Source organism: Physeter macrocephalus, chromosome 1 (assembly GCF_002837175.3).
Source record: "Physeter macrocephalus isolate SW-GA chromosome 1, ASM283717v5, whole genome shotgun sequence".
NCBI lineage: Eukaryota > Metazoa > Chordata > Mammalia > Artiodactyla > Physeteridae > Physeter > Physeter macrocephalus.
Genome location: NC_041214.2, coordinates 118,173,235 through 118,187,178, shown reverse-complemented (window position 1 = coordinate 118,187,178; position 13,944 = coordinate 118,173,235). Strand labels below are relative to the sequence as shown.

At 38.0% G+C, this 13,944-nt stretch overlaps 2 pseudogenes; both read right to left on the bottom strand.

Annotated features, from left to right (window-relative positions):
* Window positions 1-5,425: 5,425 nt before the first annotated feature.
* On the bottom strand, window positions 5,426-6,101 carry LOC102987833 (ras-related protein Rab-28-like; annotated as a pseudogene).
* Window positions 6,102-11,652: 5,551 nt separating this feature from the next.
* Window positions 11,653-12,328, bottom strand: LOC112063997 (ras-related protein Rab-28-like; annotated as a pseudogene).
* Between the last annotated feature and the right edge of the window lie 1,616 nt (window positions 12,329-13,944).

The window sequence follows — 13,944 nt, the reverse complement described above, 5'->3', positions numbered from 1 at the left end:
TAAAGCAATTCTTATTTGTTTACTTATTTTTGGCTGCATTGGGTCTTCATTGCTGCATGCGGGCTTTCTCTAGCTGTGGCGAGTGAGGGCTGCTTTTCGTTGTACGTGGGCTCCTCACTGAGGTGGCTCTCTTGTTGCAGAGCATGGGCTCTAGGTGCACAGGCTTCAATAGTTGTGGCACGTGGGCTCAGTAGTTGTGGCTCATGGGCTTAGTTGCTCTGCAGCATGTGGGATCTTCCCAGACCAGGGCTCGAACCCATGTCTCCTGCATTGGCAGGCGGATTCTTAACCACTGCACCACCAGGGAAGTCCCTAAGACTTTGTTTTAAATGAAACCAACACCTAGGTATATTTAAAAAAGGAGATTAGAATCTCTTTCGTGGGTAGTACAGTATAATTATTATGGAGTATTAATTTTTTTTTTTTTTTTTTTTTTTTTTTGCGGTATGTGGGCTTCTCACTGTTGCGGCCTCTCCCGTTGTGGAGCACAGGCTCCGGACGCGCAGGCTCATCGGCCATGGCTCACGGGCCTAGCTGTTCCGCGGCATGTGGGATCTTCCTGGACCGGGGCACAAACCCGTGTCCCCTGCATCTGCAGGCAGACTCTCAACCACTGCGCTACCAGGAAAGCCCCAGAGTATTAATTTAATCACAATAATCTGTAACATAAATGGAGTAAAGTGATAATATTGATGTAAACTATTCAAAGAAGTTCATCTTCCTTTTTTAATAGCATGGGCAGTCAGGTTTAGGTCTTACAATTCCAAATTTGTATTTTGCTCAAGCAATCCAGATCTCATCACATTAGGCAAGCACTATTCAGGAGAACAGTGGATCATGTAAATACCTTTAATATTATTCATGAATTTTTACTCCCACGGTTGGAAATATGCTACAATATTCTCTTATGAATGACCTTATTTAACTTCTGATATTGCATTTCTGCATTTTTTCATTACAATTTAAAGAGGCTCTGATATACTTCCCTGCTACAGATTTAGTGTTTTTATGTTACCACTTTTTGCTCCAGTTTTCTTAACTATGTTTCTCCTCTGTATTTACCTTCCTGCTCTTTTTTCTCCCTCCTTACGGGCCTCTTGGCACCAATTCATATCAGCATTCAGGGATGCAGGCTAAAGTTAATAAGTTTAGTGTTAGACAACACACAGACTTTAGTGTGTGTATGTGTGTGTGTGTGTGTATTTTTTAATCAGCCTGTAATTTATGACTACTTCACAGTGTGTCATCCCCTGGCAGAAATGAGACCATTAATGAGGCCACACAGCTTTGCTAAGCACTACTGCTCATATGATATCTGTGGGTGTATTATTATCACAGAAGAATGAAAAAAGAATATACAACATCGAAAACTAGACAAAACTACTTTTGTACTTCACATATTAACATATTTCCTAATCCCTATAAATAATTTTTCCACCTTAGTAAAATAATATTCAGTTAAGCTGAGCATACTTAGGCAATAGGGTCAGGAATTTGAGTAAAGATCTAAAAAACATGTAATGAAATGGATTTCCCTTTATAGTTCAGTTATCCACAGTCACATTCACTCATGCCATTCATTCATTCATTTATTCAATAAATATTTATTGAGTAGCCACAATGTTCCAAGTACTGTTCTAGGCACTGGGGATAGAACAGTGAACATAAAACCTTTTTTTTTATCTCTTGCAATTTATAATTTTAGTTGGGAGAAAAGAAATAGCAAATTGATCAGATGCTGATAAATGCTAAATGAAAGTAAATCAGGAGAGAGGCACACAATGACAGGTATGATTTTAGATAGTTTGGTCCTATCATTCCTGACCGGTGATATTTGATCAGAGACCTGCATGAACAGAGTATAATTAAATATAATTATATATAATTATAGTATAATTATTACAGAGTATTATTTTATATATAGTATTGTGTATCTCTTAATCCCAAACTCCTAATTTATCTACTCCCCCCCATCCCCTTTGGTAACCATAAGTTTGTTTTCTGTGTCTGTGAGTCTATTTCTGTTTTATAAATAACTTCATTTGTATCATTTTTTAAGATTCCACATATAAGCGATATCATATGGTATTTGTCTTTTACTTCACTTAATGTGATAATCTCTAGGTCCATCCGTGTTGCTGCAAATGGCATTATTTTATTCTTTTTTATAGCTGAGGAATATCCATTGTATATATCTTCTTTATCCATTCGTCAGTGGACATTTAGGTTGCTTCCATGTCTTGACTATTGTAAATAGTGCCACTGTGAACATTGGGGTGCATGTATTTTTCAAATTAGAATTTTCTCTGGATATCGGCCCAGGAGTGGGATTGCTAGATCATATGGCAGTGCTATTTTTAGTTTTTTAAGGAGTCTCCTCCATACTGTTCCCCATAGTGACTCTACCAGTATACATTACCACCAACAGTGTAGGAGAGTTCCTTTCCCTCCACACCCTCTCCAGCATTTATTATTTGTAGACTTTTTAATGATGGCCATTCTGACTGGTGTGAATTGATACCTCATTGTAATTTTGATTTGCATTTCACTAATAATTAGCGATTTTGAGCATCTTTTCATGTGCCTGCTGGCCATCTGTATGTCTTCTTTAGAGAGGTGTTTATTTAGGTCTTCTGCCCATTTTTTGATTGGGTTGTATGTTTTTTTGATGTTAAGCTGTATGAGCTGTTTGTATATTTTGTAAATTAACCCCTTGTTGGTCACATCGTTTGCAAATATTTTCTCCCGTTCTGAAGGTTGTCTTTTTGTTTTGTTTATGGTTTCCTTTGCTGTGCAAAAACTTTTAAAGTTAATTAGGTTCCATTTGTTTATTTTTGTTTTTATTTCCATTACTCTAGGAGATGGATCCAAAACAGTATTCTGCCTGTGTTTTCCTCTAGGAGTTTTATAGTATCCGGTATCCCATTTAGGTCTTTAATTTATTTTGAATTTATTTTTGTATATGGTGTTAGAGGATATTCTAATTTCATTCTTTTACATGTAGCTGTCCAGTTTTCCCAGCACCTTTTATTGAAGAGACTGTCTTTTCTCCATTGTGTATTTTTGCTTCCTTTGTTGTAGATTAACTGACCATAAATGCATGGGTTTATTTCTGGGCTTTCTATCCTGTTCCGTTGATCTATATGTCTGTTTTGTGCCAGTACCATACTGTTTTCATTACTGTAGCTTTGTAGTGTAGTGTGAAGTCAGGGAGCATGATTCCAGCTCTGTGCTTCTTTCTCAAGATTGTTTAGGGTATTTGGGGTCTTTTGCGTTTCCATAGAAATTTAAAATTTTTTTGTTATAGTTCTGTGACAAATGCCATTGATAATTTGATAGGGATTGCATTGAATCTGTAGATTGCCTTGGGTAGTATAGTCATTTTAACAATATTGATTCTTCCAATCCAAGAACACAGTATATCTTTCAATTTGTGTCGTCTTCAATTTCTTTGAGATGATTTTTATATTTTTACTTAATTATTGTATTATTTTTATGTTATGGCTTCTGTGTGAAAGGGATATAGACTAAGAGAGGGGCAGAGGTGGGAGCAGAGGTACAAATTTTGAGGCTGTTGCAGTTCTATAAGCTTGAGATGACCGTACCTTGAACATGACTGTAGCAGTAGTGATGGCAACAAGTAGATAGACTCTGAATAGATTTTTAAGGTAAAGCCAATGGGATTTGCTGATATTTACAGACATGTGACATGAGAGAAAGAGGAATAGGATATGAATCATTATATAGTGAATTTTTGAATAACTTAATCATCAATCCTTTATCTATTATTGAGAGTAATAGTTATAAAATCCCCTTAAATGCTACATGCCTTCTATAATATTGTGCTGGTGCTAAATCAGCCTATTTGATGGCTCAGGATTATTGTCTTGAGCTTGAGTTTTTATATAGGTGTGCATAGTATAAAACTTAAGGTGTGGGTATGTCAGAAAGATACGGAAATCTGCCAGTAGTGAACATTTCCATGTAGAAGAAAAGAATGTCTGATTTTGACAGCAAGTTGGCTCTACCCCACAAAATATTTTGGAATTTGTCTAGGTGCTATATTGCAAACGGCTTCCTCTGTCCTCCTTATAAGGTCTATGCATCATTATCTGAGTGTGTGATGAGTTTGTAGAAACTTGAGACCCAGTGAAGCTAGAGAAAGTGGGGAAAACAGAGGGAAGAATCCTACTTTCCTCTTGACTTCTAGCTTAATAGAAGAGGCAAAAGGAAAAAAAGAATTCTATAGCCAGATTTTTTTTTTGTTTAAATGTATAAGAATATTAAACATAACCATTGAGGAATATCTCTTAAGTGCTTAAAAGTTATTATTTATTATTTGAAACTATGCAGTGAAAAACCAATTATATGAGGTTTGAGATTTTTTAAAAATCTGGTTATTTGTGGCATGCCACATTCTTTATGGGACTACAAGAGATGTAACGAAAGTGCACGTGGCCTCAGGCTGTGCTTCTCTTCCTATATCATCATGTCCTGTATTTTCTTGATTGACAAGAAGAGACTCAGTGTGTGTTGGGGAGCTGTACACTGGTCATGTGTACTTTTTTTTTTTGTAATTTAAATAAATTTTTTTGCCGGAGAAAAACATCTGAACCTCAGGTACAGTCCACAATGATCCAACAATAGTCATAACTCATTCTGGGAGTACTCTTACACAGTTTGCAGGAGAAAGTCCACATGGAGCATCAGCTGAACGTTAATCAGAATTCACAAAGCCAATCTAACCTGAGTATTACACAATACATAATGACCATGATATAATAATAAAAAATACAATATCAAATACTACTTTGTGAGCTACAGCTAAAATATAAAGAATTTAGGCTCTTTTTTAAAAAAGGAAAAAATATTTCTATTATAGCTTTATTTCAAGCATTTTCAGCTAGATACAGCTTTATATATTTTCACTTACAATAGACAGCAAAAGAATGCCTTCTTAAGTATCTGTAGATAAAGTATTTTACTCGTTTAAATGTTTGCACTCTGAAGCATACTTTGCCAGGTATGAGTTCAGATAAGAATATGAAACTGTGCTGTGGCAAAATCCTGGCTGATGATCAAGACTTGGATAGTTTTCATATTTGTTTAAAAAAACTTACATCAGGGAGAAAAGAAGTGAGGACATAAAGAGAACCAACATTATTCGTTTTCAGTGAAGCAGTCTAATTCCAGAGAATGGGCTTTCCATTTTGAATTCAAAGTGTGTTGTCCCAAAGTTGAGTTCTTTTCAGCTCAAGGAGCTGCCGGCCTACGGCTGAGGCAGCACGCAATGATGAAGCGAGTTGAGAGGAAAGCGTTAACTGAACTACAGAGATGGTCACTGATAAAACAAATTCCTAGACGTCCTCCGGCCCACACAGAGGCCAAGGGAAGCCGGAACTATCAATACAGAAGAAAAACGCGCTCACTGAACTGCACACATGGAGCTTCTAGGAGGGTTTACAGTTCTTGACATAGGTTCCTGGTTGTAGTTTACAATATCTTCCTTCACCACCCTCTGTGACTGTTCTTTTTCTGCTTTGTTTAACTTGATTCCAAGGATTTCAGCAGCAACTTGCTGAAAACACAGGAAGACAGAGTCTCCTGTCTTTGCTGAGACAAAGTGGCTACTAAAACCATTTTCCTGGCAAAACCTTAAGTGTTTTTCAGGTTTTACCGTTTGCATATGCTCCAAATCAATTTTATTGCCCACCAAGGCAGCCAGTGACTGAGTTTCTGATTCCTCCCTCACGTTCTTCACCACAGAATACCAATCTTCTAAATTCTCAAAGCTTTGATAATTTGTAATATTGTATACCAAGAGGATTCCCTGTGCTCCATACATAAATGGATGTATATCCATTTATCCAACAGCTTGCTTCCCATTGTCTGCCCTCCTATGTCCCAAACTTGAAGAGTAACATTCAAGTTTTCTGGCAACGTTACTCTTCTCAAAAAGAAATCCAGTCCTATAGTTTGTACTGTTTCCCAAAAGTTTCTTGAGCAAAACACGTAGCTAAGGAGGTCTGCCCTGAGGTGCCGCCCCGCAGCACAACGATTCTCAGTTGCTGGTCCTCGCTCTCCTCCTCAGAGTCCGACATGGTGTCCCAGGAACCAGGCCCGCCGGAGCTAGGTGTGCCTCCTCTCCCTTCCCTTCCCACCCACCCCTACCCGAGGTAGAAGGAGGAAGGGAATGGGGGCGTCTCCGGAGGCAGGGGAGAGGAGGAAGTGCTGCAGGGCGAGTAGCACCCCCTGCCCCGGTGGCTCAGCGGTCGCTGGAGGGATCGGGGAGAATCGCTCGCCGAGTGTCATCTTGCCCACCTCCCTTCCCCCTGCGCCCATGTGTACTTTTTTTTGACCATTCTTAAAACATGTCAGACAGAGTTTTGTAATTAGCTGAAAAGACAAGCAATTCAGTTTCACTTTGCTGAACCCAATCTGTAGGATTGACAGCATGCCTTTAATAGATTCCTTCAGTAGATAATTAGCCCAGTTTAATGCAAGTACTGCATGAATTAACATTTGCACTTGAGTATGAACATTCAGGGCTACAGTGCTTTCTGCAGTGAGTTGTTTCCCTAGAATTTGCAGGAGGGCCTATTAGGTGCTTGTAATGTATTGATTAGTATGGAATGGAACCAATTAGAGGGTGTGGGAACATCCCTGGAGTCAGAGATGATATGCTTGTTGGTGATACTTAATGCTTTTTCCTGTAAACTCTAACCCAGACAACAGATAGCCTGCTTCAGTTTTGATGTGAATTTTACTTCAAATTGCCGGGCAGAAAAGTACTAAGATTCCTGGCCTTTCCTGGAATTATGCCGTCTGTTCGCTTTTCCACTCTTTATGAGACTTTTCATCTGTAAGATTAACTCAAAAGATCATATGCTCTAGGTGTTATTAAATAAATAATGGAACAAATGAAAGAATCATCGGGCCATTGTAACTTGCCTTTTGTAGTGATAAAAATTGCTTTGGCACAGCTTGCTAGTATATCAAATATTGATTCAAAATTTTATTTGCATTTATTGGGGAATTTCAAAGAACTTTATTCTATATTCAAAATCAGCTCTGAAAAAATAAAAATTTAAATGTATGTACCGTTAGGATAAACCTTGTCAGGGAACTTGGAGGTGGAGGGAGGGAGGGATTGGGTAACGTAGAATAAATCAAGTTAATGTCTCTGTATGTGGATTTAAAAGAAAAATAAAATTTAATTGTTTTCTGAAAACTGAAAGAGGTTGTATAATATGGTGGTTAAGAGCATGAACTCTCTCACATGCCCTGACCCCAGCCTCTCTAGACTCTTCCCTAAGTCTGGAGGTTCTCCCATGCCAATCAATACACACAAATTCACAATACCTTGTGCTCACTTCCCTTTAGAGCAGGGCTTTGGTCTCAATTTTTCCAAATTTTAATTGCCTCAAGAACAACAATCCTAGCTTCCTGTAATCTTGACCTTCCCTAGCTGCTGGGCAAGCACATGCAAAGAGCTGAAGCAAGGCAGGCACTTTTCCTATTCCCAGGCTCTTTGTTCTCTTGGGGTTAGTAACATTTCCTCTAGTTCTCCCATCCTTTAGTCTCAAGCAGCAGGCAGCAGTAGTCTAATAAATTAGCCAACAGAGCAGCAAGGACAGACCAAGGTTCTGGAGCTGTGACTGCCTTTGGACCATCATTGGCTTAACGGAGGGCACAGTAACAAATGGAGGCTTCCTTCTCCATGCTTGGACACCCACATACTGAGCCCAGGGTCCTCGAGCCATTGCTTTTCCTAGCAGCCATGCCATACATTGTCAGCTTCCATCTCCAAGATGATGTAGAAAGTCATGGGCTATGTCAAATGTAGGCCATAAAATGGTGCAGCAACTGTGGAAGACAGTATGACAGTTCCTCAAAAAATTAAACATAGAATTACCATACAGTTCAGCAATTCCACTTCTAGGTATATATCAAAAGAATTGAAAGTTGGGACTTGATATTTGAATACCCATGTACACAGCAGCATTATTCACAATGCCAAAGATGGAAACAAATGAAATGTCCATTGATGAATGAATGGATAAACAAAATATGGTATATACATGAAATGCAATATTTTTCAGCCTTAAAAAGGAAGGAAATTCTGATACATGCTACAACATGCATAAACCTTGAAAACATAATGCTAAGTGAAACAAGCCAGACACAATATATATGTATATTCTTTTTCAGATTCTTTTCCATTATAATTTATTACAAAATACTGAATAAAGTTGCCTGTGCTATGTAATGGGACCTTGTTTATTTCATATATAGTAGTTTGTATCTGCTAATCCCAACTCATTTACCCCCCCCGCCCTTTTCCCTTTGGTAACTATAAGTTTGTTGTCTATCTGTGAGTCTGTTTCTGTTTTGTAAATAAGTTCATTTGTATCATCTTTTTAGATTCCACATGTAAGTGATATGATATTTGCCTTTCTCTGTATGACTTACTTAGTATGATAATCTCTAGGCCCATCCATGTTGCTGCAAATGGCATTTTTTCATTCTTTTTTATGGCTGAGTAATATTCCATTGTATGTATATGTGTGTGTGTATGTATGTATGTAGTTGTGTGTGTATGTGTGTGTATATGTATGTATATATATATATATCACATCTTCTTTATTCATTCATCTGTTGATGGACATTTAAGTTGCTTCCATGTCTTGTTTATTGTAAATAGTGCTGCTATAAACACTGGGGTGCATGTCAGAATGGGGTTTTTATCTCCTTCCTCCCCTCCCTGAAGCCTTTTGCCATTTCTTTCAGAGACTAGCTTTGTACCTGTTTGCTCCCTGGAGCAAAAACACATAACAGTTATTCTGCCCATTTTTTGATTTGGTTGTTTGTTTTTTTGATATTGAGCTGTATGAGCTGTTAGTATACTTTGGAAATTAATCCCTCGTCAGTCACATCATTTGCAAATATTTTCTCCCGTTCTGTAGATTATATGTTTGTTTTGTTCATGCTTTCCTTTGCTGTGCAAAAGCTTTTAAATTTAATTAGGTCCCATTTGTTTATTTTTGCTTTTGTTTCCATTACTCTAGGAGACAGATTCAAAAATATGTTGCTTTATGTTAAAGAGGATTCAGCCTGTTTTCCTCGAAGAGTTTTATAGTATCTGGTCTTATACTTAGGTCTTCAATCCATTTTGAGTTTATTTTTGTATATGGTGCTACAGACGTTCTAATTTCATTCTTTTACATGTAGCTGTCCTGTTTTCCCAGCCCCACTTATTGAAAGTACTGCCTTTTCTCCATGGTATATTCTTGCTTCCTTTGTTGTAGATTAACTGACCATAAATGCATGGGTTTATTTCTGGGCTTTCTATCCTGTTCCGTTGATCTATATGTCTGTTTTGTGCCAGTACCATACTGTTTTCATTACTGTAGCTTTGTAGTGTAGTGTGAAGTCAGGGAGCATGATTCCAGCTCTGTGCTTCTTTCTCAAGATTGTTTAGGGTATTTGGGGTCTTTTGCGTTTCCATAGAAATTTAAAATTTTTTTGTTATAGTTCTGTGACAAATGCCATTGATAATTTGATAGGGATTGCATTGAATCTGTAGATTGCCTTGGGTAGTATAGTCATTTTAACAATATTGATTCTTCCAATCCAAGAACACAGTATATCTTTCAATTTGTGTCGTCTTCAATTTCTTTGAGATGATTTTTATATTTTTACTTAATTATTATATTATTTTTATGTTATGGCTTCTGTGTGAAAGGGATATAGACTAAGAGAGGGGCAGAGGTGGGAGCAGAGGTACAAATTTTGAGGCTGTTGCAGTTCTATAAGCTTGAGATGACCGTACCTTGAACATGACTGTAGCAGTAGTGATGGCAACAAGTAGATAGACTCTGAATAGATTTTTAAGGTAAAGCCAATGGGATTTGCTGATATTTACAGACATGTGACATGAGAGAAAGAGGAATAGGATATGAATCATTATATAGTGAATTTTTGAATAACTTAATCATCAATCCTTTATCTATTATTGAGAGTAATAGTTATAAAATCCCCTTAAATGCTACATGCCTTCTATAATATTGTGCTGGTGCTAAATCAGCCTATTTGATGGCTCAGGATTATTGTCTTGAGCTTGAGTTTTTATATAGGTGTGCATAGTATAAAACTTAAGGTGTGGGTATGTCAGAAAGATACGGAAATCTGCCAGTAGCGAACATTTCCATGTAGAAGAAAAGAATGTCTGATTTTGACAGCAAGTTGGCTCTACCCCACAAAATATTTTGGAATTTGTCTAGGTGCTATATTGCAAACGGCTTCCTCTGTCCTCCTTATAAGGTCTATGCATCATTATCTGAGTGTGTGATGAGTTTGTAGAAACTTGAGACCCAGTGAAGCTAGAGAAAGTGGGGAAAACAGAGGGAAGAATCCTACTTTCCTCTTGACTTCTAGCTTAATAGAAGAGGCAAAAGGAAAAAAAGAATTCTATAGCCAGATTTTTTTTTTGTTTAAATGTATAAGAATATTAAACATAACCATTGAGGAATATCTCTTAAGTGCTTAAAAGTTATTATTTATTATTTGAAACTATGCAGTGAAAAACCAATTATATGAGGTTTGAGATTTTTTAAAAATCTGGTTATTTGTGGCATGCCACATTCTTTATGGGACTACAAGAGATGTAACGAAAGTGCACGTGGCCTCAGGCTGTGCTTCTCTTCCTATATCATCATGTCCTGTATTTTCTTGATTGACAAGAAGAGACTCAGTGTGTGTTGGGGAGCTGTACACTGGTCATGTGTACTTTTTTTTTTTGTAATTTAAATAAATTTTTTTGCCGGAGAAAAACATCTGAACCTCAGGTACAGTCCACAATGATCCAACAATAGTCATAACTCATTCTGGGAGTACTCTTACACAGTTTGCAGGAGAAAGTCCACATGGAGCATCAGCTGAACGTTAATCAGAATTCACAAAGCCAATCTAACCTGAGTATTACACAATACATAATGACCATGATATAATAATAAAAAATACAATATCAAATACTACTTTGTGAGCTACAGCTAAAATATAAAGAATTTAGGCTCTTTTTTAAAAAAGGAAAAAATATTTCTATTATAGCTTTATTTCAAGCATTTTCAGCTAGATACAGCTTTATATATTTTCACTTACAATAGACAGCAAAAGAATGCCTTCTTAAGTATCTGTAGATAAAGTATTTTACTCGTTTAAATGTTTGCACTCTGAAGCATACTTTGCCAGGTATGAGTTCAGATAAGAATATGAAACTGTGCTGTGGCAAAATCCTGGCTGATGATCAAGACTTGGATAGTTTTCATATTTGTTTAAAAAAACTTACATCAGGGAGAAAAGAAGTGAGGACATAAAGAGAACCAACATTATTCGTTTTCAGTGAAGCAGTCTAATTCCAGAGAATGGGCTTTCCATTTTGAATTCAAAGTGTGTTGTCCCAAAGTTGAGTTCTTTTCAGCTCAAGGAGCTGCCGGCCTACGGCTGAGGCAGCACGCAATGATGAAGCGAGTTGAGAGGAAAGCGTTAACTGAACTACAGAGATGGTCACTGATAAAACAAATTCCTAGACGTCCTCCGGCCCACACAGAGGCCAAGGGAAGCCGGAACTATCAATACAGAAGAAAAACGCGCTCACTGAACTGCACACATGGAGCTTCTAGGAGGGTTTACAGTTCTTGACATAGGTTCCTGGTTGTAGTTTACAATATCTTCCTTCACCACCCTCTGTGACTGTTCTTTTTCTGCTTTGTTTAACTTGATTCCAAGGATTTCAGCAGCAACTTGCTGAAAACACAGGAAGACAGAGTCTCCTGTCTTTGCTGAGACAAAGTGGCTACTAAAACCATTTTCCTGGCAAAACCTTAAGTGTTTTTCAGGTTTTACCGTTTGCATATGCTCCAAATCAATTTTATTGCCCACCAAGGCAGCCAGTGACTGAGTTTCTGATTCCTCCCTCACGTTCTTCACCACAGAATACCAATCTTCTAAATTCTCAAAGCTTTGATAATTTGTAATATTGTATACCAAGAGGATTCCCTGTGCTCCATACATAAATGGATGTATATCCATTTATCCAACAGCTTGCTTCCCATTGTCTGCCCTCCTATGTCCCAAACTTGAAGAGTAACATTCAAGTTTTCTGGCAACGTTACTCTTCTCAAAAAGAAATCCAGTCCTATAGTTTGTACTGTTTCCCAAAAGTTTCTTGAGCAAAACACGTAGCTAAGGAGGTCTGCCCTGAGGTGCCGCCCCGCAGCACAAAGATTCTCAGTTGCTGGTCCTCGCTCTCCTCCTCAGAGTCCGACATGGTGTCCCAGGAACCAGGCCCGCCGGAGCTAGGTGTGCCTCCTCTCCCTTCCCTTCCCACCCACCCCTACCCGAGGTAGAAGGAGGAAGGGAATGGGGGCGTCTCCGGAGGCAGGGGAGAGGAGGAAGTGCTGCAGGGCGAGTAGCACCCCCTGCCCCGGTGGCTCAGCGGTCGCTGGAGGGATCGGGGAGAATCGCTCGCCGAGTGTCATCTTGCCCACCTCCCTTCCCCCTGCGCCCATGTGTACTTTTTTTTGACCATTCTTAAAACATGTCAGACAGAGTTTTGTAATTAGCTGAAAAGACAAGCAATTCAGTTTCACTTTGCTGAACCCAATCTGTAGGATTGACAGCATGCCTTTAATAGATTCCTTCAGTAGATAATTAGCCCAGTTTAATGCAAGTACTGCATGAATTAACATTTGCACTTGAGTATGAACATTCAGGGCTACAGTGCTTTCTGCAGTGAGTTGTTTCCCTAGAATTTGCAGGAGGGCCTATTAGGTGCTTGTAATGTATTGATTAGTATGGAATGGAACCAGTTAGAGGGTGTGGGAACATCCCTGGAGTCAGAGATGATATGCTTGTTGGTGATACTTAATGCTTTTTCCTGTAAACTCTAACCCAGACAACAGATAGCCTGCTTCAGTTTTGATGTGAATTTTACTTCAAATTGCCGGGCAGAAAAGTACTAAGATTCCTGGCCTTTCCTGGAATTATGCCGTCTGTTCGCTTTTCCACTCTTTATGAGACTTTTCATCTGTAAGATTAACTCAAAAGATCATATGCTCTAGGTGTTATTAAATAAATAATGGAACAAATGAAAGAATCATCGGGCCATTGTAACTTGCCTTTTGTAGTGATAAAAATTGCTTTGGCACAGCTTGCTAGTATATCAAATATTGATTCAAAATTTTATTTGCATTTATTGGGGAATTTCAAAGAACTTTATTCTATATTCAAAATCAGCTCTGAAAAAATAAAAATTTAAATGTATGTACCGTTAGGATAAACCTTGTCAGGGAACTTGGAGGTGGAGGGAGGGAGGGATTGGGTAACGTAGAATAAATCAAGTTAATGTCTCTGTATGTGGATTTAAAAGAAAAATAAAATTTAATTGTTTTCTGAAAACTGAAAGAGGTTGTATAATATGGTGGTTAAGAGCATGAACTCTGAAGCCAGAATGCCTCAGTATGGACCAAGCTTTACCACTCTTTTACTAGCTGTGTGACCTTGGGTCAGTTACCTAACCTCTCAGTTCAGTCTGTCAATAGTATGATAACAGTAGTACCCACTTTATAAGGTTGTGAGGATTAAGAGAGTTTCATATATGTGAAGCACTTAGAGCAGTGCCTAGTACTATGTAAGCCCTATGTATTTGCTGTTTATATTTGCTCATTTATATATATATACACACACACATATGTATGTGTGTATATATATATTTATACCATATAGATATTTTGAAATGATCTTTTCTAAAGTATATAAAACATTGACTGTAAACTTTAAATATTTCAAATAGTTCTTACTTATAAGAGGTGACAACTATTCACAGTGGGGTAAACCTTGGATTTCCTTCCCTTCCAGGATTAGCAAGTCCCTGAGCCTTGTCCT